Below are 22,701 nucleotides of genomic sequence, written 5' to 3'. Positions count from 1 at the left end.
AAAGCCGATGCGCCCTGAGTGACTTGGGTGGGCCGGCGGGCGGGCGAGGAGCGAAGCCTCCCAACAGCTGGCGGAGGGTGCGATGGAGGGGCTCTTGGCAGGCGCCCGCCCGCAGCGCCGAGGTTTCCGCGTCGGGGCGGGCGGCGCAGGGCCCCCGTTGTCCGCTCTCATGAAAGCCTCGGTGAGAGCCGAGCTGCCACAGAGCCTGTTCACAAAGGGTCACCACACACGGAGCTGCCCCCCCCTGTCTCCCTAAACCCCCGTCTGCGAGGCCAGGGCCTTTTTCACCAGGATTCTGGGTGTTTCTCCTCCTTTCCTCCCTCCCAGATCTTCTCACGGTAAGGGGAGTAGCCGCAGCACGGGGACCCCATTCTTAGCTAGTCAGGGGCCGAGATGTCCCTAGCGCGCTCCTGTCAGCTGCCCTGCCTTGTTGTAACTTAAGAGAAAGGGGGAGTTCTCCATGAGCCGATGAGTTTTCAGGCTCTGCTTTCGTAGGAACGTCCTGTGGCTTCACGGACATCGTGACCGCGCGTGCTTTCTTGAGTCTTGCATCCTGAATCTTGGGGGCAGCATATTTTAGAAGTCCTTGGCTCGGTTGATCTGCTTCCTAGAATAACAACATGTTTCTGACCCATTTCCTTACAGAATAGTCACCACTGGCATTTTGGACTGTGGGGCTTTTTTTTTTAAAGTGGTCTCAAGCTAAGTAATTTAAATATTTAATGCTGATCGTTTTCATAAGATAGTATAGAGGAAGTCAGTCCCCTGTATCAAGAAATCCAGTGAGAAGGATTTTAGTTTTTTGAATGTAAACAGCTGAGAAATGGAACAGGGAGTTTGTTTTTCTCCAGACTGAAAAATAGTCTGGTTAGTTTTTCTTCACCTTTTTTGTTGTACTAGGTAAGTAATGTGCTGGTATATTTGTTGTTAAGATCTAGGTTATTAGGTTTTCTCTTTCTTATTTTAACGAATTAGGAAAATGTGAGAAGGTAGTATTTCGTTCTGAAATAGTAGCTAAAACTCAAGAAGATTTATTTCATTTTCACTCTTGGTATTTCCGTTTTTAGAATGGAATACACTTTTCTGTGATAAACACTTGCTGAATGTTAATGTCATATATTGAACAAAGTAACTGATTCAGTTAAAATGTCCATACAATTTTAAGACTGAAAATCAACATCCCCAGACTGAATCATATCAAACATTGTTGTCTGCAGAGCTGATTTGTAGTCTTTGAGTGCAAATTGGGTATTTTGCTGAGGCAAAAAATCTAATAGTAACAGAAGCAAAGTGGAGGTGGGGCTTGAGTTATGGAAAGAAAAGAATGGATTTTAGTCTGCTCGGTTTTGATTGCAGAGCTTTTTCCGTTTGTAAAAAGTAGAAAAAACATGTAAGACTTTGTATAAGATTGCTAATAATATAAAAGTTAGGAGAGATTGACTAGAAAATTTCCCTTGGTTTATATTAGAGTAATTATAATTAGAGAAAAATGTGTACATTTCTGCTTATTTCTCACCATTATATTTGGAATCCCTCTTTCTATGAACATTGGTCCCCAAAGAGTGCAGTTATCTTCCCATAGAATTCAAAGCTGATTGCCTCCATAGCCTGTTAGCCGTATGGGACAAGAGTTTTATTTACCCATTTTCATTTAAAAAAATAACTAACATGATCTAATCAAATGGAGCTTCCTTATTAAATAATAATTAATGAGCAGCTCCGATAAGAATACAGTATTGTACAATTAGGATTCTGCCCCCCTCCCCCCCTCCCCGTCAGCTTTTGATTCCCTCTGCTAGGTTGGGTTCCTTAGTGATAAAACACCTCTCTTCAAACATGGGATATAAAAGCTGCCTGGTATAACTGCTTGTTCTGGTCTCATCAAAAAGATGAGAGTTGAAGTGATTAATCGCATCTTGTAGCAGCACTGTTGTGAATACAGTCCATAATATCTCTAATACCAACATTCAAAAGGCTTTGAAAAGCAAAAGCATTTTAAGCTTGGAGATAGAATTCATTTGGGAGCAAAATGCAACCTGAACTAATGAAAAGGTATATATAGTCTTCATTTATCCATTATGTTCTGCTGAAGAAATATTAATATGCTTGATTATGAGGTGCTGCTCTTGGCCACTGGTATGTAAGGTGTTTTGAAATGGTTTATGTGCCTTGTGACATTTTTTAATTCACAGAAATTCTTGTTTCTAAAACGCACCCAGCCCCTGGGTTTTGGTTAAGCAATATGAATGTATATTAATATTTTTGGCATTACACTTGGGCCGGTATTTGCATATTTAAAAATAAAAGGAATTTTTGTTCTTGCACTCAGTGAATTCAATTCAGTTAGGAGGATAGTTAGCATACTGTAATATGTGCAGTGAAAGAGATGTACACAACCTATTTGTGAATACAGCCATATAGTAACCACACAAGAAAATAGTATGAGAGTTTGATGTTATTTTGTACTTATAGACTATAATTTAGACAGAAGGTGACAGCCCATTATGTAACCTAAACTTAACTTGGCTCTGATTTTCACTCACAAAATGAGAAGACAGAAGATAAGGAAGACCCCTAGAGCAGATGCTGAAATTTTGGATTTCTAATGTTAATTCTTCTGCTGTGTGACCTTATATTCCAGAGCAACATACGGTTCCAAAAGCCAGCAGTGCATTTTTCCTGATGACAGAATAACATTCTATAAGTAATTGTTGAAGTAATCATACAACACGTTGATGAGCAATCAGGAGGGCTTCAAATCAAAAAATGAAAGCTGATATAGAAGAAACACTCTTTCCTAATTGGGAAAAAGGTGTCACTTTGAGATGAATTTAATAGTCATAAAGACTAAAAGGAAATTGGTATTATATGGAAGGAATCTTGCATTCCCCAGAGTTAGTGCTGTCATTTAATTTAGGCAAGAGAATCTGCCTAAATTTAATTTAGGCAGCAAAAGAATTGAAAAACGGAAGGTTGGGGAATGTGCTGTAATAACTTTTCAAAGCTGGCATTGCAGCACATGACCCACACACACCTTTAGGCCTTTCAATTCAGTTCAGTTCAGTCGCTTAGTCGTGTCTCACTCTTTGACCCCATGGACTGCAGCATGCCCAGCTTCCCTGTCCATCACCAATTCCAGGAGGTTACTCAAACTCACGTCCATTGAGTCAGTGATGCTGTCCAACCATCTCATTCTCTATCGTCCCCTTCTCCTCCCACCTTCAGTCTTTCCTGGCATCAGGATCTTTCCCAAGGAGTCAATTCTTCACATCAGGTGGCTAAAGTATTGGAGTGTCAGCTTCAGCATCAAGTCTTTCCAATGAATATTGAGGACTGATTTTCTTTAGGATTGACTGATTGGCTCTCCTTGCAGTCCAAGGGACTCTCATGAGTCCTCCGACACCACAGTTCAAAAGCATCAATTCTTTGGCGCTCAGCTTTCTTTATAGTCCAACTCTCACAACTATACATGACCACTGGAAAAACCATAGCTTTGACTAGATGGCCCTTTGTTGGCAAAGTAATGTCTCTGCATTTTAATATGCTGTCTAGGTTGGTCACAGCTTTTCTTCCAAGGAGCAAGCATCTTTTAGTTTCATGGCTGCAGTCACTATCTACAGTGATTTTGGAGCCCTCAAAAATAAAGTCTCACTGTTTCCATTGTTTCCTCATCTATTTGCCATGAAGTCTTGGGACCGGATGCCATGATCTTAGTTTTCCGAATGTTGTATTTTAAGCCAACTTTTTCACTCCTCTTTCACTTTAATCAAGAGACTCTTTAGTTCTCTTTCTGCCATAAGGGTGGTGTCATCTGTGTATCTGAGGTTACTGACATTTGTCCTGGAAATCTTGATTCCAGCTTGTGCCGTGTCCAGCCCGGCATGTCTCATGATGTACTCTGCATGTAAGTTAAATAAGCAGAGTGACAATATACAGCCTTGACATACTCCTTTCCCGATTTGGAACCAATCTGTTATTCCATGTCCGATGCTAATTGTTGCTTCTTGACCTGCATACAGATTTCTCAGGGGGCAGGTAAGCTGGTCTGATAGTCCCATCTCTTTAAGAATTTTCCACAGTTTGTTGTGATCCACACAGTCAAAAGCTTTGGCGTAGTCAAAAGCAGAAGTAGATGTTTTCCTGGAATTCTCTCGCTTTTTTGATTATCCAACAGATGTTGGCAATCTGATCTCTGGTTCCTCTGCCTTTTCTAAATCCAGCTTGAACATCTGGAAGTTCACGGTTCACGTACTGTTGGAGCCTGGCTTGGAGAATTCTGAGCATTACTTTGCTAGTGTGTGAAACTGCTGACTGTTCTCCTCTTTGCATAACTGACTCTCACCCTTCAATTTTCAGCTTAAATTTTAGTTGTCAGGTTGTGCACCTATGTAAGCTGCCCTTACCCTCCACCCTTACTCTAATTCCTCATTTCACCTACTGTTTGTTTTCTTCATAACATATGTTTATATGCTGTTGTCTGTCTTACTACTAGGTGTAAGGTTTGTGAGGGCAAAAACTACATCTGTTTTTTTTCCCCCATTGTTGTATATACATTGCATGGTACATACTGCATATTTGTTGATAAAAATTATTTTGGTGGTTCCCAGATCTCAAATTACATGGCTGACCAAACCTGCTTAAAAATGGAAATGTTTTCAACAGTGTATTTTCCCATGTGCTTATATTTGTTAGTTCAAGGTTGATATAGGAAATGTGTTGACATATGTAATTTATGTGCTCATCTTGAGCATTTATTGAATGTGCAAGGCACTGTGCTAAATGCTAGGTGAATACAAAGGTGAATGATGCATAGTCTTCCCTAAAGAAGTACAAACGTTTTTAAACAAACAGTTTTAATGCAAGGCAAAATGAAATAAATGCTAAATTTGTACAAGCAATGATGTATAGCAGCAATGAAGGAAAAAATGATTAATTACAGGAAGGGCCTTACAGAGTTGAATTTTTATTTTGGTCTTGAGATAGAAAAGAGGAACTGAAGTCCCTATAGAGACAAATATTTTAAGGACTTATCTTCACTATCTTTCACTTTAAAAGTCCTTAAAATTGTAACATGGACGACAAAGCAGTCTTATAAAACATTGTCATAAAGCAGTCTTTGAACTGCAAGGAGATCAAACCAGTCAGTCCTAAAGTAAATCAACCCTGAATATTCATTGAAAGGACGGATGCTAAAGCTCTAATACTTTGGCCACCTGATGCAAAGAGCCGACTCATTGGAAAAGACTCTGATGCTGGGAAAGATTGAAGGCAAGAAGAGAAGGGGGTGACTGAGGATGAGATGGTTGGATGGCATCACTGACTCAGTGGACATAAGTTTGAGCAAGCTCCAGGAGATAGTGAAGGACAGGGAAGCCTGGCAGGCTGCAGTCCATGGGGGTCACAAAGAGCTGGACATAGTGACTGAAAACAACAAAGCAATTTTTAATAAAATTATTCTGGCCTTAATGTCATACTTCTAAAATTAAGGTTAGCTATACAATTAGTCTAGTTTGGTGCTTTCCAACTAGTTGATAAGCCATCAGTCTTAACAGTTGGTTCTTTGCTGACTGCGAATGGCAGTTAGTAATTATTTAGTAAACTAAACAATTGAGACAAAACCATAATGATTAAACAGTTATTTTTTGAGTGCTTTTTAAGCCATTGGTGGCCTTTAATGTATGATTCTCTGGCTGTATCACAAGTTAAAATATAGTCTGTTTTGCAGTGGTCTAATGTTTTTTTTAAGTCTGCTTTTGCTTTCCTTCTTTTGTGTGTTTTCCTAAGCGAGACAGACCTCCTTCCCCACTTACTAAAAAAAAAGAAGCAGCAACAGCAGAGCCTTTAGATTCACAGACTTGATTTCAGCTTGGCTACTTCACTTCTTAATCACAGTTCTGCCCCTTTCCAATTTTGTTACTTCTGACATATTTTACCCCCTTGAGGCTCAATTTCATCTTTAAAATGAAAATTTCTGCTAATCTCATTCTGTCATTTAACTAGTTTCATGAGTTCAGGCAAATTATTTAATCTGTCTGGGCCTCAGTTTTTCCATATAAGAAATGAAATCGTCTTAAACAAGTAATACATAGGAGAGTGTCTGCAGTTAAGAAGCCCTCAACAGATGTTTTCCCCTCATCCTCTTCCACCTCTTCCACTCCTGTATATCTTTCAAAGTTTGCTTCAAGTTTTGTTTGGTATCATCTTCCCTTTGCTAGCTCATAGCAGGCTCCTTTTTTCCAAAGTCATTGCACCTGCCATGTATATCTTGGATTGGGGCTTCCCTGGTGGCTCAAACAGTAAAAAATCTACCTGCAATGCAGGAGACCCAGGTTCAGTCCTTGGGTCGAGAAGATCCCCTGGAGAAGGGAATGGCAACCCACTCCAGTATTCTTGCCTGGAGAAACCCACGGACAAAGGAGCCTGGAGGGTTACTAGTCCATGGGGTCGCAAAGAGTCGGACACGACTGAGCAACTGACTTTCACTTTGACTAGATTCGTATGGATCAGCATTGTTTTGAGAACTTATTAAAAGTGCAGTTATTTGGGTCCCATTTCTGAGTTTATAGGTTTGGCATGGGGTAGGTCTATGTTTTTACCCTTCTCTTTCAGATGTTCTGATTCTCACAGATGATCATAATTTCTCACTTTTGGTAATAATTACGTGCTGCTTAAAGTTTATATTTGTTAGGTAATTCTTATATAACGTAACCTTTCAGGTTACATAATTCTAGTTTATATGCCAAATAGACTATAAACTGCACAAGGGCACAAAATACCCTTAATAGTTTGTATTTAGAAGTTGATAAGTTGCTCCGTCCCCTTTTTTTCCCTTACTGAAGTTTGGATCCAGTTTAGAAACAGGACACAGAAGTCAGATAGATAAAGATTCAGATATAAGTTAATTACTGAAATAGTTGTTGGGAAAATGTGACTGAGGTTTGCAGAAACAATGAACTCCCTAATGTGGCACTCCAGAATTACACAGATTTCAACCTCATGTTTCTCTGTCTACACGAGTAGAGCTCGTCCCACTATATTTACTGTGTGACAGAGGGCAGGCCAGAACAAACAGATCTCTTCAGTCAGACAAGTCCCAAGTGGAAAGGAGACAAGTAGGTGAGATTAGACAAGTAGGCGTCCCTAATAGCTCGATTGGTAAAGAATCCGCCTGCAATGCAGGAGACCCCGGTTCGATTCCTGAGTCAGGAAGATCTGCTGGAGAAGGGATAGGTTACCCACTTCAGTATTCTTGGGCTTCCCTTGTGGCTCAGCTGGTAAAGAATCTGCTGGTAAAGACCTAGGTTTGATCCCTGGGTTGGAAAGATCCCCTGGAGAAGGGAAAGACTACCCCCTCCAGTATTCTGGCCTAGAGAATTCCATGGACTATATAGTTCATGGGGTCATAAAGAGTCGGACACGACTGAGTGACTTTCACTTCACTTTTAGTTGAGCCTCAGAATTCCTTCTCTCAAACTTGTTATCAGACCAGTTACTCCCTCCTACCTGGGGAGGAATTAGCGAGAAGTTACAGGTCAGCATGAATATTACCCTAATGAAGTTTCATGTGGGGTATGAGAGAGCTTTTTTGCCCTCAGTGGTACTCAGTAGGTATTTGTTAGTTTTGTTTTTTGTTTTTAACTACCTTACATTGCATCAGCATAATTTGGTTTTTAATACCTAAATGAGAAGTTAAGAGACTTAGAACTTCAACCAGTTTAATTAATACATGTTATTATATTATCCCTGGCTCTGTAAGAAATTTTCCCAAAACTGCCTAAAAGACAGCATTTATTATTTCATGCAGTTTTTGATGATCAGGAAATTGGGAGTGGTTTAGCTGAGTGGTTCTAATTCAGGGTCTCATGTGGTTGCTTGAGTGTCCTCCCAACATGGCAGCTGGCTTTCCTCCAGAGCAGGTGTCTGAGAAAAAGGCAGAAACCACAATATCTTTGATAATACAGCCTTAGGAGTGACATCCCATCATTCTGTTGCACAGACCCACCTTGATGTAATGGGGGCGATGAACACAGTGTAAACAGCAGGAGACCGGGCCCACTGGAGCCCACCTCATACTGGCTACCGCAAATATGTAACATGTTTGATTTTGTTGCCTCACATTGCTTCATATGAGAGCAAGTAATTCAGTAATGTTTAATATCCCATTAAAATTATTAAAGTACTAAGACAGTTGTGTGGAAGAGTTGTATTTTTGTATATATGACTGTATAATATCCTAGCTGGAGAATTGAGAGGATGATTTTCTACTGGTTGGTCCTGCCCTGCTGTCTAGCTCTGTGTCTAAAGTTTACTTAGTATGATCATGGTCTTCCTGCTAGTCTGTGAAAGTTCCATTGAGCTACAGACTGACTTAATATAAGGTAATAATAGCTACAGTTTTTATCTTTATATGAATCAATAGTTCTGGTCTTACGGAAAGTGCTTCTTAAAATCTGATTCCCAACTTCTGATTTATTCAAGTGAAGGTTTTTTGCAGTGGTAATCTGGGTGAGGTGGACTAGATGGCTAGTGAAGGTCATTTACCTCACTGAAATAGTCTGTAGACCCAAAGGAATTGAAAACCACTCTAAATAAGTGTCAATGGTTTGATTCATATTCCAGTGTCAAAGCACTAAAGTCCAAGTAAATGAAATAGAACAGTTAAAAATCATTAACCGTTTTGTTTTACTCATTTCACCATAATTTAAATATCATATAACATGCTAAATAGTTTCAGTTTTGTAAGCTAACAGAATTGCAATGCAAGGTAGAGGGAATTTATGTTCATTGCATTAAAGAGTATAAAATTAATTTATATAAAAATTCTACTTTTAATGCTTTCCAACACTGTGAAAAACATGATAATTTGAAGATTATGGCAGAAAATGTTTTAAGATGAATTGATGCCTTCAAACTGTGGTGCTGGAGAAGACTCCTGAAAGTTCCTTGGACAGCAAGGAGATCAAACCAGCCAATCTTAAAAGAGATCAACCCTGAATATTCACTGCCAGGACTAATGCTGAAGCTGAAGCCTCCAGTATTTTGGTCATCTGATGTGAACAGACGACTCACTGGAAAAGTCCTTGATGCTGGGAAAGATAGAGGGTAGAAGAAGAGGGGGTCAGAGGATGAGTTGGCTGGATGGCATCACTGATGCAATGGACATGAACTTGGACAAACTCCAGAAGATGGTAAGGAACAGGGAGGCCTGACATGCCGCAGTCCATGGGGTCACAGAGTCAGACAAAACTGGGTGACTGAACAACAGCAACAACAAATGTTCCTTGAAATTCTAGCTGTAAATGTGTCAATTTGCATTTTAAGTTGCTTAAAGAACATTAATTAAGTTGTTGAAAGAATTTGTACATAAATGACCAGGTAAAGAAGCCAAATATTAATATAATCAAATTTTTCATCTGTGTTTAACCTGTTTACTACATTGACAGAGGAATGTACAGAACATACCAGCACCAACCCAGTAAACGCATCTGGCTATTACAGTTTCCAGTCATGTAGGCATTATTTGACAGCAGCTTTCACCCTCAAGTACAAGGAGGCATATTTTGCTAATCAGCAAAGAAATTTCAGAGACTTCATTTTACTTTCCAAATGTAATTTGTCGTGATTAATCAATAAAATGATATTTGGTTTGGGTACTGATTAGCTTTAAGAAGAGATCTCCCATGAATTCTTACAGTAAATGGAGATGATAGTATATTTTTTTCTGAATATGGAGTATATAGGCCCTGGAATTTGCTCAGTTGAGAATGAAAAAAATCTTGGAATAAATTGAGAATTTTCTGAAACTAAAAGACTTTGCAGAGATCAGAAAATTGGGAAATGTTAATTTTAGGATATTGTGCCAAAAATAATAAATACACTTACTACCCTCAAAATCTTCCCTTCCAGGACAGAACAAATTAAATGTCTTAACGGAATCATCCAATCCATTCTGTAAAACAGATCTTTTCAAAAAGTCTTTGAGAGAGACCAAAGAAACCTGATAACCAATTGCAGTGCATGGACTTGGATTAAATCTTGGTTTGGGGCAGGGGGGTGGTGGGGTAGATGGGGTGGGAACCTGCTATAAAACACAGTGGAAAATTCAAGTATGCCTAGCTATAGAATATATTTGGGAATATATTTTTCTGAGTGTGTTTATGGTTATTAAAAGAGCCTCTAGATGAAAGAGGAGAGTGAAAAAGTTGGCTTAAAGCTCAACATTCAGAAAACTAAGATAATGGCATCCAGTCCCATTTCACAGCAAATAGATGGGGAAACAGTGGCTGACTTTTATTTTGGGGGGCTCCAAAATCACTGCAGATGGTGATTGCAGCCATGAAATTAAAAGACGCTTACTCCTTGGAAGGAAAGTTATGATCAATCTAGACAGCATGTTAAAAAGCAGAGACATTACTTTGTCAACAAAAGTCTGTCTAGTCAAGGCTGTGGTTTTTCCAGTGGTCAGTATGGGTGTGAGAGTTGGACTGTAAAGAAAGCTGAGTGCCAAAGAATTAATGCTTTTGAACTGTGGTGTTGGAGAAGACTCTTGAGAGTCCCTTGAACTGCAAGGAGATCCAACGAGTCCATCCTAAAGGAGATCAGTCCTGGGTGTTCATTGGAAGGACTGATATTGAAGCTAAAACTCCAATACTTTGGCCACCTGATGTGAAGAGCTGACTCATTGGAAAAGACCCTGATGCTGGGAAAGATTGAGGGCAGGAGGAGAAGGGGATGACAGAGGATGAGATGGTTGGATGGCATCACTGACTCAATGGACATGGATTTGGGTGGACTCCGGCAGTTGGCTATGGACAGGGAGGCCTGGTATGCTGCAGTTGATAGGGTTGCAAAGAGTCAGACACGACTGAGCAATTGAACTGAACTTATGGTTATTACTTTTGCAGGAGAAAGGCCTTTTGTAAGGAGGTGTGTCGGAAGGATATTTAGAGGTGAAGTTATCTTCAATATTCTGATGTATGTATGTGTGTGTATATGTGTGTGTATGTGTATATATATATGTGTGTATAGGAAAAACTAATATGAAAGTGTTAAAATTTGAATCTCTGTAGTAGATATAAGGGAATTGTCACACTATAAACTTTTCTGTACATGTGTGTATATAAAATAAGTTGGTAGCCAAGAAAATCCCCTCCAGATATTATTGTTTCTTGACTCAGCTTTACAAAGGCTTCAAAAGAGCGGATCATTGTTTATAGCTAGTATCGAGGTCCAGGCCACTCAGGTTTTCATTCCTACAGCCCCACCAAAACTGTTCATTTCCACACCAGTGTTGGCTTCCTTGTGACTGGATTTGATAGTTTCTTAGCCCTCATTTTCCTTTTGACATCTGAGCAGCATTTGACACTGTTGATCACTCTTTTCTCTCCTCCTCCTACCTCAGGTTGTCTTCTTCATCTTACTAGTATCTTTTACTGGTTTCTCCTCTTGACATTGGAATGCCTCAGAGCTCAGATCTTGTCTCAGTTTACATTTGCTCTCTAAATAATATTAGCCTGTCCCATGGTTGTGAATACTGTACAGATACTAAGAGTTCCAGGTTTATTTCTCCAACCCCAGCCTTGCCCCTGAACTTCAGACTCATATCCATTTGCCTGCTTGATAAATTTATTCACTTGATGGCAAGTGGATACATATTTCAATTTAGTTTGTCCAAAACTTGATGCTTGAATTTCCATGCGTTACTTCTCACTCCCAAATGAAAACCAAACTCTTGTTCCCCTACTTGCTGCTCCCACCACCCTCCTCATCTTAGTGCAAGCCACTTCATCCTTCCAATAGCTCAGGTGAGAAACTTTGGTGTCATCATTGATGCCTCTTTTTCCTTCATATTGTCCGTGTAATCCCTCACCAAATATGGTCAGCTCTACTTTAAAAATATATCCAGAATCTCAGCACTTGTCCACCTCTCACTGCTACCATCTTAATCCTAGGCACCATTCCATTACAGGTAACTTGAGTTTCTCAACCTCAGTGCTATTGACATTTGGGACCTGAATTCTTTGGGGAGGAGTGGGCCTTCCTGTGCGTGGTAGGATGCTTAAGTGTAGCCTCTGCTGTACTCTGTGGATTTCCAGAATGCTTTATCGTTTGTGCTGATTCTGTAGTTGCCTGAAGTTCTCTTGGGTCCACTGGAAGTTCAAGTTTCACCTGGGTCCACTCGTGCAGGGTCTACTGTGAGTGGGGTGAAGGATCTAAGGCCAAGGTGCTGTGTGTCAGCTGGGCTTTTGTCTCTGTCTCCAGGCTGTCTCTCCTCATTTGTAGTCTCCCTTGGACTTTTTAACAAGTGGAAGTGTTCCAGGGGGACGGAGCAGAAGGCGACAAGGTCTAGTCTCAGAAGCCGCACGTCAGTTCTGCTGCCTTCCACCACACTGTTTTATGTGCACATCAACTGACATAAACCTCACAACAGTGCTGTGAAAAGGAGGGTTGTCTGCTGGTATCAGCTTTATTTTTAAAAGGAGGAAACTAGAGCTCAGCACTAGTAGTTTGACCACGTGTACCCACCAAACATGCCACAGAACCAGACGTGGGTTTTAATCTCTCCTTACCTATCCTCAAACTCTGATGTTACTTTATCTGAGCCCATTTCCTCTCTGTAAATGCAGTTGATACTACTATATAGAATTATTTTTAACAGTGAATAATTTGCTTTCTAAAATGTTTAACAGTACATGATACAGAGCAGGTACTCAAAAAAGTTAATTTCATCACCTTCCTCTTACTCTTCTCAGGTTTCTTTATTAGGTGAGGGGATGTTTTTATACATATTTGTCTCACAGACTTTTTTTTTTAAAAAAAGCATGAATGGCCTAGACTAGAATTACCATTAAAGAAGACCGTTGTTAACATTCCAGTAGCAGAGCAGTAATAAAATTCCATTTGATGGAATTCATAATATTTTAAGACTGCAATCTCAGTTGTTCTACCCTAAGATGTTAGTGGCTAACGATCAGTTAATATCTTACTCTTCCAGAGATTATTTACATTTTCAGAGGAAACAAAATGCCAGTGAAGGAATAGAAGGATTTTAGGATTTGTGGCAAGCCAGTGAGGAAGCTTTGATTAGGAAAGAGATCTTTGGTGCTCCTTGTGGTCCACCCACCACCTTGGGCCAGCCAGCCCTGGCAAGTTATCAGGTAAATCACCGCACTTTGTGTGCTGTTTATAGATTTGGGTTTCTACAGAAAAGAGATGCTTTTTGATAAATTCAGATCATCATGCTGTATTACTTCATTTGCATATGTGACATGTAAATAAATAGAGATGCAGTTATTGCACTGTAAATGCAAACAAGAGTGCTGACAATGTGTGGGCCTGTTACAAGCTGGACTGGTCTCCCCACCTCTGCCAAGATTCATATGTTGACACTTTTCACCCCCAGTACTCCAGAATCTGCCTGTATGTGAAGATAAGTTCTTTAAAGGCATGATTAGGTTAAAATGAAATTTTTAGGGTGGATCCTAATCCATTATGACTGGTGTTCTTATAAGAGGAGGAGATTAGGACACAGATGTGCAACAGATGTACAGAGATGTACAGAGAGGAGGCCATGTGAGGACCCAGTGAGAAACAACTCTGTAAACCGAGGAGAAAGGCCTCAGAAGAAACCAGCCTGCTGACACCTTCGTTTTGGACTTCTAGCTGTGAAGAAATAAATCACTGATGTGATATTTTGTTACTGCAGCCCTCGTAAACTGATAACAGGGCCCTTTCCCCACCTTTATAGATGCTGTTTTTATCATTTCAAAACCAAAAATTTTTGTTATGGGAGAAGTCAGGAATGGGTTATAGGAATCTTTTCTTAATAAGATTTTCCTTCCACTTCTCAATCCTTTTCACCCAGCCCTACATTACTCCATGCCATTCCAGTACTCACGCATACCAGATAACTGGCTGCTTTCATGTATTTGTAGGTATATTCCCTAAACAAGCTTTAGTTGTTTTTCCTAAGCAACAGGAAAATCTTCCATCTTGTTTTTCTGTCTTTGTAAAACACAGGAGAAGTCCAGTTGAAAAAGAAGAGAGGGCCTTAGCGTTTATGGAGCACCTGTTTTATGGTAGCTACTACTGTGTTGTTCACTTTGCAGAAGCCAGCTCCTTTAGTGAGGAAACAGCAGTGGCCCAATTTAGAAAAAGAGAAGGAAACGCAATAGCCCATGACATCATTTTGGAACTTTGCATCTCTTGCTTTTGCCCTGCTGTGTATAGACTTAGCCCAGCTACCAGATCTGCAATGCCTGTGATGCCTGGTGATTATGAAAAGTACCTTAACTATTTAACACTGGATGTTAATCATTTTGTGAAAAGCAGCATATCCTTGGGGGTATTCATGGGGAATGTCCCAGGAAATAACATGGGAGGCACTAGTGCTTCTGAGAGTGCTTAATTGCCAGTCATAGATAATTTGCATGTGCATGCCTCCTCCTAGAAAGTGAAAGTCACTCAGTTGTGTCTGACTCTTTGCGACCCCCTGGACTATACAATCCATGGAATTCTCCAGGCCAGAATACTGGAGTGGGTAGCCATTCCCTTCTCCAGGAGATCTTCTCATCCTAGGAATTGAATCCATGTCTGCCACATTGCAGGCGGATTCTTTACCATCTGAGCCACCAAGGAAGCCCCCTCCTCCTCAATGGAGAGTAACTGAAGGAAAAATGGGGAAAGATGGCTTTAACCCAAGTACTAGATATGAACCTCATTACTCTATAATCAGTTGTGTATTATGATGTAATGAGGTTCATATCAAGTATAGTACTTGTTTATGCCAGCTGTGTTATTCCAGTCATCTTTTATGTGCCTTCTACTGATCACAGAACAATAAATTATAGGTGGGTCAGACTTAATCCAACATTTCCGTTAGAAAAACAAGCACATGATGCATTATTTTGGGTTGAAGCCTTCTGTGTACATTTGGTGGAGAAAGAGTTTGCCAAAGGTCAGTGGTTACTAGAGAGAATGGAAGCATACGTGTTCAGTATACCCTCGTGGTTGGAACCTCATGGGGACATGCCTTGGTCTGGATCTCTGTTGCCTATTTCAGTAGCATTTATGGTCAGGTGATGCATCCTGCGGTTCTCATGACAACTCTTCTACAAGTCTCACGCCCTCTTTACCATTGACAATCCACTTTTTAAAGTTTTCGTCCCTGTTTCTTTAAAAGAAGAGATGAAATTTTCTAAAATCCATAGTGGAACTTCCCCCAGTGATCCAGTAGTTCAAGACTCCATGCTGCAAATGCAGGAGACCCAGGTTTGATCCCTGGTCAGGGAACTAGATCCCACCCATGCCGCAACGGAGAGTTCACATGCTGCAACTAATGATTCCACACGAAGTGCTCCAGCAAAGATCAGAGGGTCCTGTGTGCTGCACCTAAGACCTGGTGCAGGTGAATGAGTAAATACACAACTTTTAAACAGTAAAATCCCCTGTAATTCAAGGATTCTGAGCTGCTGATTCTGTGAATGGGATAAAGATTCTCTTGATTTGAGGCATCCATTGGTTGGGGGCAGTGCTGCATTGAACTTCACACTAAGGATTATGTGGCAAACAATTATACAGGCTGAGACCAAGATGTGCCAGTCTGGAGTGGAATAACATGTGAGTGGTGGGTTCCCAGTATCCGGGTATAACAACCATGAAGCTTTCTTTGGATACATTCTGTGATGTGCTCAGTTAAAAGAGGCAGGAATATTGCCAGACTGTCACATTCTCTGTCACAGTTATGGCATACTCTGACTGAAGAACTAAACTTGAATACCCAGAGATAATCACCTAATAGTTTTTTGTCATTGGCAGCCAAGGGAATGGAGTTATTTGCACCTTCTCTGTCCTCCCTTGGTATCTTCTATCTTTTGTGGCAGTTAGCTTCCAAGACAGCCCCCAGTGATCCCTGCCCCTTGTTGTTCATGCCTTAGTGAAGTCCCCTTCTGTGCTAAATAGGGTTGACCTCTGTAACCAGTAGGAGACTGTGGAAATGTCAGTGTGTGACTTCTGAGGCTAGGTCCTAAGAGACGTTGCAGCTCCCGTTGTGCTCTCTCAAATTGCTCACTCCCAGGGAGGCCAGCTGCCACGTTCTGCATGCACTGGAGCAGCGCTGTGGAGAAGTCTGTGAGATGCGGAACTCGGGCTTCCTCCCCACGGACTGGTCTGCGTGTGTGTGAGCCACCCAGGCAGTAGACCTTGCAGCCCTAGTCAAGCCCTGGGAGGACTGGAGGCCCCACCTACATCTTGTCTGCCACTGAGTCTTCTTGGGTTCTTGGCCACAGAAGCTCTATGAAACAATAAATGTTTATTGTTTTAGGCTACCAAGTTGGGGAAATATGTTATGCAACGGTAGAAATACGATCTTCATTGTTTCTCACTCTTTTTTCAATCATAGTTTATATCTTTATCTCCCTTTAGACTTTAATCTAGCAAATGACAGAGTTCAGGTCTTAATCTACTTTTGTAGGCCTTACAGAGGTGATTATGGTTTTCTGAAAATATTTTAATTATATATGATGAACTTAAAACCTAGAACACCTGGGTTGTACCTGTTGTTTCTGTTCAGAAAGGTTGTAAATTACCTCTGCTATTTTATTTTGGAGTAAATGCAGTATTTTCAATAGGTTTCCCTAAAAAGGAAGTTAGATTGTTTAAACAATGAAAATAAACAAAAACACAATTATTTATAAGAGAATTGACATCTTAACAAGTGCCTAAACAAAGAGGAGAAGAGATGGCAGAACCAGGAAGGACCGACTGTTGGAGTTGGCTACCTTGAAAGAATATACTGAGAAAAAGAGAATGCCCTTTTCTGATTACCTGTTCTTACTCATTTGAAAGTAATTTCAAACTTACAAGTTGATATGTTGGAAAAACATAACACCTGTATACTTTTTAACCTCAACTTGGCTATTTTGTCTCATTAGGTTTATCTTTGATGCTTCCGTGTGTTCACTCAGTGCATGTGTATGGGTCTTTACACACAATGTTGTTTCTAAATCATCCAAGGGTATACATCATAGCCCTCTATCCCTAAATTCTTAAGTGTGTAATTCCTGAGAATTATAGTTAACTTGAGTCAATTTAACCTTGATACTTCACTGTTTTTATTCCAGTTTTATCAGTTGAGCCAATAACATCTTTTATGCCGTTTTGCCCCTTCCCAATGGCACCCCACTCCAGTACTCTTGCCTGGAAAATCCCATGGACGGAGGAGCCTGGTAGGCTGCATTCCATGGGGTCGCTAAGAGTCAGACATGACTGAGAGACTTCACTTTCACTTTTCACTTTCATACATTGGAGAAGGAAATGGCAACCCACTCCAGTGTTCTTGCCTGGAGAATCCCAGGGATGGCAGAGCCTGGTGGGCTTCCGTCTATGGGGTCTCACAGAGTTGGACACGACTGAAGCGACTTAGCAGCAGCAGCAGCAGCCCCTTCCCCATATGGGGTTGAGTATAGGCTTATGCAGTTAGTTGTGTACCTTTAATCTCTTTTGTAACATTTCCATAGACTTTGTTTTTTATGACATTGAAATTTTGGAAGAACACAGGCCTTCCCTTTTTTAGAAGAATGATCCTTGTTTGGGATTTGTCTGGTGTTTTCTTGTGATTAGATTCAGTATCCTTTTACGTTTTCTGAAGTGAGAAAACAGTATTCCACTCAAGGGATCAGCTCAAAGCAAAATTTAGGTTAAACTTAGTTCAAAGGAATTATTAGAAGCCAAAATGGGAAAGCAAAACATGTTGTAGAATCTTAGAAAATGTTTACAATAAGAGAGTTTTCTATCTTTCATGTTACTGTGAATAGTATTGATTGACTCAACAACTGGATTCTAAAAGTAAAGAAATGTCTTGGCCTCGGGATGACCTTAGGTGGTTTTATTTAGCTTCATCATGAACTTGTCTGCCCAGAAAAGCCAGTGGTATCTTTCCCTAGAAACAAAGGATTTCTTCCACCTATTGCTAAATTTATTTAACAAACACTATTAAATTCTTATTATCTGCCAGACACTGGAGTGAGTCCTGGGAATACAAAGAAGAATATAACAGACTTTGTATGCCCTGTTGTATATTAAAAGACAATCACAGAGGCTGGCATGCCATAGAGGTCAGGAGGAGCCTCTGCCTGGGGATAGTTGTAACCACACCAGAGTGGGAAAGCCTAAATGCCCTTTTCTGTTCAAAAGGAAATTGCTGTTGCTCCTGTGAGAGTCACATCCACCTGCTAGAAAAACTTATCTTGCTGTTGTGTGACATTTTTACCTATTCTGGTGTATTAAAAATGACTAGATCATGTTGAATAATTTAGTGCAAGTAATCCCTTTAAGAGACTGGGGGATAACCTAGATTATTTCTTCTAATGCTTAAAATATTGAATTGTTGCACTTTGTTTTATACTATAAAAAATGCCTGGGAATTCACTTTTTAAAAAAGCAATAGCACTAAATTTTTTATTGTATATCTATTTTGCATGTGTTATTCCCAACAGTATCACAAGTGTAAAGGCTTAAACCATTACTCTGAGATGATAAATGTTTTTAAAATCTGAAGATAAAACAACGTTTAACCTTCTGATGCTGTGATCATAGTTATGGTTTTGTTCCTGTCTCTTCCCACGTGGCAGTATCCTAGGCAATTCATTTCATCTGAAGACTAACGCATTCTCAGCCACTCAACTTTGTGATTCTGGTGTAGGGAAATGTCATTATACATGGCTGCCTAAAATACTGTAAAGTAAACTTGGAAATAAAGTGCTAATATGCTGAAACTGTAATAACTTCTAATAAGAGTACCACTAAAGATAATTCCTTACCTCAAATATAACGTAGGATAATGGATATGGCTGTGCTATTGTAGAAGATGTTCTTTATATTACCTGAAAGGTTGATATTTTCATGTAATTCTTTAATATAAAAAATATTCTAAATTCTGTATTATATTTTGCTAGAACGGTAACTAAATACCAGACTAAACCAAAGGAGCTATGGTTTTATTTTGTCAGAAATGAGGTTTTTAAAAGGCACCTGTAGATCAGAAAGGAATTCACGAAGATCAGAAAATCCAATAAAAGATGGAGAAAGATTTTTTTTTAAGTCATTGTATATATGTCCTGGCATCTGTATGGGTGAATATTGACCAAAGAGAAATATTTTATTGATAAATATGTATTTTGATCAGAATAATTCTCTGATATGATATTCAAATAAGCTAACCAATTTTGACAATTTTTCTTCTCTTAAAATTGAGAGGAGGGAATTCTCTGGCCATCCAGTGGTGAGGACTCTGTACCTTCACTGCCAAGGGTCCAGGTTCAATCCCTGGTCAGGGAACTAAGAGCTCACAAGCTTTGAGCAGAAGTAATAAAGAGCTCACAGGTGTGGCAAAAATAATAAAATTTTTTAAATGGAGAGGGAAAGAACACAGATGCTTTTCACCAATGCAGTTTAAATACAGTTAACATTCAGTTCAGTTCAGTCGCTCAGTCGTGTCCAACTCTTTGTGACCCCATGAATCATAGCACGTCAGGTCTCCTGTCTATCACCAACTCCCAGAGTTCACTCAAACTCATGTCCATTGAGTCAGTGATGCCATCCAGCCATCTCAGCCTCTGTTGTCCCCTTCTCCTGCCCCCAATGCCTCCCAGCATCAGTCTTTTCCAGTGAGTCAACTCTTCTCATGAAGAGGCCAAAGTATTGGAGTTTCAGCTTCAGCATCAGTCCTTCCAAAGAAATCCCAGGGTTGATCTTGCAGTCCAAGGGACTCTCAAGAGTCTTCTCCAACACTACAGTTCAAAAGCATCAATTCTTCAGCACTTAGCTTTCTTCACAGTCCAACTCTCACATCCATACATGACCACTGGGAAAACCATAGCCTTGACTACATGGACCTTTGTTGGCAAAGTAATGTCTCTGCTTTTGAATATGCTATCTAGGTTGGTCATAGCTTTCCTTCCAAGGAGTAAGCATCTTAGTTTCATGGCTGCCATCACCATCTGCAGTGATTTTGGAGCACCCCAAAATAAAATCTGACACTGTTTCCACTGTTTCCCCATCTATTTCCCATGAAGTGATGGGACCAGATGCCATGATCTTCGTTTTCTGAATGTTGAGCTTTAAGCCAGCTTTTTCACTCCTCTTTCACTTTCATCAAGAGGCTTTTTAGTTCCTCTTCACTTTCTGCCATAAGGGTGGTATCATCTGCATATCTGTTAACATTAATATATAAACATAATTGATCTTTCAAACTACGTTAGTTATTAGGCTGCCCACAGTAGAACCCTATTATGAAGCATAAGGTAAGCTCTGAATCTAATTATAAATGGGATATAGATTACCTCAAGGTTACTTGTTTATATTTTTAGTATCAGTCAGGAATTGACTAGGTTGTCTTAAATTTGAAAATCCCTGTTGCCTTTTATAGAGTTTAGAAAGCGTTTTAGATTCTGTAACACATTATAGTATATAAAATTGAAAATAAAAACTGGTCAAATATTGGAAATTTTATATGATTCTGCCTTAAAATGGATTTCTTTGTTAATACAGCTTCTGCCTCCCTCTCTAACCTCCTGTTCTGCCTCAGTTCACCTTGAACTTCATCTTCTTTCTAAAAGCTTTTAGCAGTCTATCATTTGCTTGCTCACATCTAACTTTCACAGAGTTGCGTTGTCCTGCCTGATAGCCAGTACTTGAATGTAGCCATTTAAATTTGATTTCAAATTCACTGAAATGAAATTAAAAATCCAATTCTTGCTTCACTGGTCGCATATCGAGTCCTCAGTAATCTACCTTACTGGACACTGCATGTATCTGGTGTTCCCATCGTTGCAAACTGTGTGTTAATGTTAGCATTTTTAGAGGCTATCTAGTTGCTAAAAATGAAACACTTTCTAATGCAATGCCTCTGATTGACCAAAATAGTAACTATTTTATTTGAATAATTGGAAAATACTTAACCAAATAGCAGTGTTTGATTAATTACATTTCAAAGCATATGTGCTTTGCTGAGAAAGTGAAATGAAAGTGAAATGATCTGTCGAACGTTTTGTAGCTAGTCAGTAAAACTGCATTAAGCACTTGTATGTTCCAGACACTGTTCCCTGTGCTTCTACAGAACTGAAACGATGTCTGCCCTCAAGAAATGCTTACATTTTAGAAGGTGAGGGGAGGACAGCAAGCACAGAGTGCTTATTAGAGTCGTATGTGCTGATAGTACTACTTAGTACTTCCCATGGTGTGAGCAAATACTGTGAGGAAAATACAGCAGAGGGTGACAGAGACAACTGCTTTTGCTGAGTAGTCAAGGAGGACCTCTTTGAGGTAACGAATTAAGACTGAATAACAGGGAAGGAGATTAGAGTCAGAGAAAAGAGCAAGTTACAAATGTCTTAAGAGAAGATTCTGTTTGGCCGGCAACAGGAAGGTAAGGTTCCTATGACGGGAATGTGAACTCATTTCGGAATAGAATGGTAGGAGATGTTCAGAGAGTTAGTAGTTCAAATTGTTTAAGTCTTGTTAACTAGGAGGTAAGGAACTTGGATTTGGGGTTTTCCCATAATAGGAATCCATCGAGGGGCTTCCCTGGCGGTCCAGTGGGCTAAGACTGCACTCCCAACGCAGGGGCCTGGGTTCTAGTTCTCTGGTCAGCGAACTAGATTCCCACGTGCCACAACTAAGGGTTTGCATGCCACAATGAAGATTAAAGACGCCACGTGCCACAACAAAGACTTGGTGCAGCCAAGTAATTTTTTTTTTTTTTTTTTTTTTTTGGTAAGGAACCCATTGAAAAGGTTTAACCCCGGAAAGAACATGATCAGATTTGTGCTTTGGAAGGTCAGTCTGAATGCTGTGTGGAACAGAGGCAGGGACGCTCAGGTTGAGGCATCTGCCATCCAAGGGAGACACTGGTAGTTCAGACTTATTTCAGCCAGAGATGGTAGGAAATGGCTAGAGTCAGAGTGTACTGGTGGATTGGATATGGGGTGTAAGGGAAAGAGAATCAGAATATTCAACAGTGCCATGTTACACAATGAACAATCATTTAAGCAGCTACGTCCCTTCTTGGATAGTATTTCTTCATCGCTTCTTCCCATTTTGGTTTATGTGTTTTTTTCACTAAATGGTATCATAAAATTAATTTCCTTCCTACTTGAAAAATAGTGTATTTTTCAAACATTTTTCAAGAGTTTTGATTATAGAATGAAAGAAAGATAAGTTACATTAATTCCAACAGAGACCATTGTGTTACTGACATTCATGTATGTCTTCTTACATGTCCAGCTCCTCATGTATTGAAACATACATCAGAGTTCCATTGTTCTAAATAAACACCTCACTTCTCTTGCTCATGTCTTGTTTTACTCTACCTTCTTGCTGTGTTGGCTCCAGCTGTGATGCCCATTTGTTCTGGCATGATATGGTGGTTCTGTTGCAAATCATAAAATGCTCCCTTCAGGAAGTCCTGAGACATTATTTCTCCCAGAAGGTCTCAGGGCTTACTGAAAAAAGCAGTCTTTGCCAGAGAGAACCATCTGTAGAAGCATGGTTAACAGATTAAATACATAACTGAGCACTTGTTCACATGTTGAACTCAAAACTTTTTCCTGCAGAAAATTCTGACTTTGCCTGCAGGTGTCTCCCTCCTCGTTGAGTTAAGATGGTCTTCTCCTTTGGAGAAGGAAATGGCAACCCACTCCAGTA

The sequence above is a fragment of the Capra hircus genome, chromosome 12 (assembly GCF_001704415.2).
Source record: "Capra hircus breed San Clemente chromosome 12, ASM170441v1, whole genome shotgun sequence".
Taxonomy (NCBI): Eukaryota; Metazoa; Chordata; class Mammalia; order Artiodactyla; family Bovidae; genus Capra; species Capra hircus.
The sequence above is the reverse complement of the archived record's forward strand: the minus strand, read 5'-3'. Positions refer to the sequence as shown.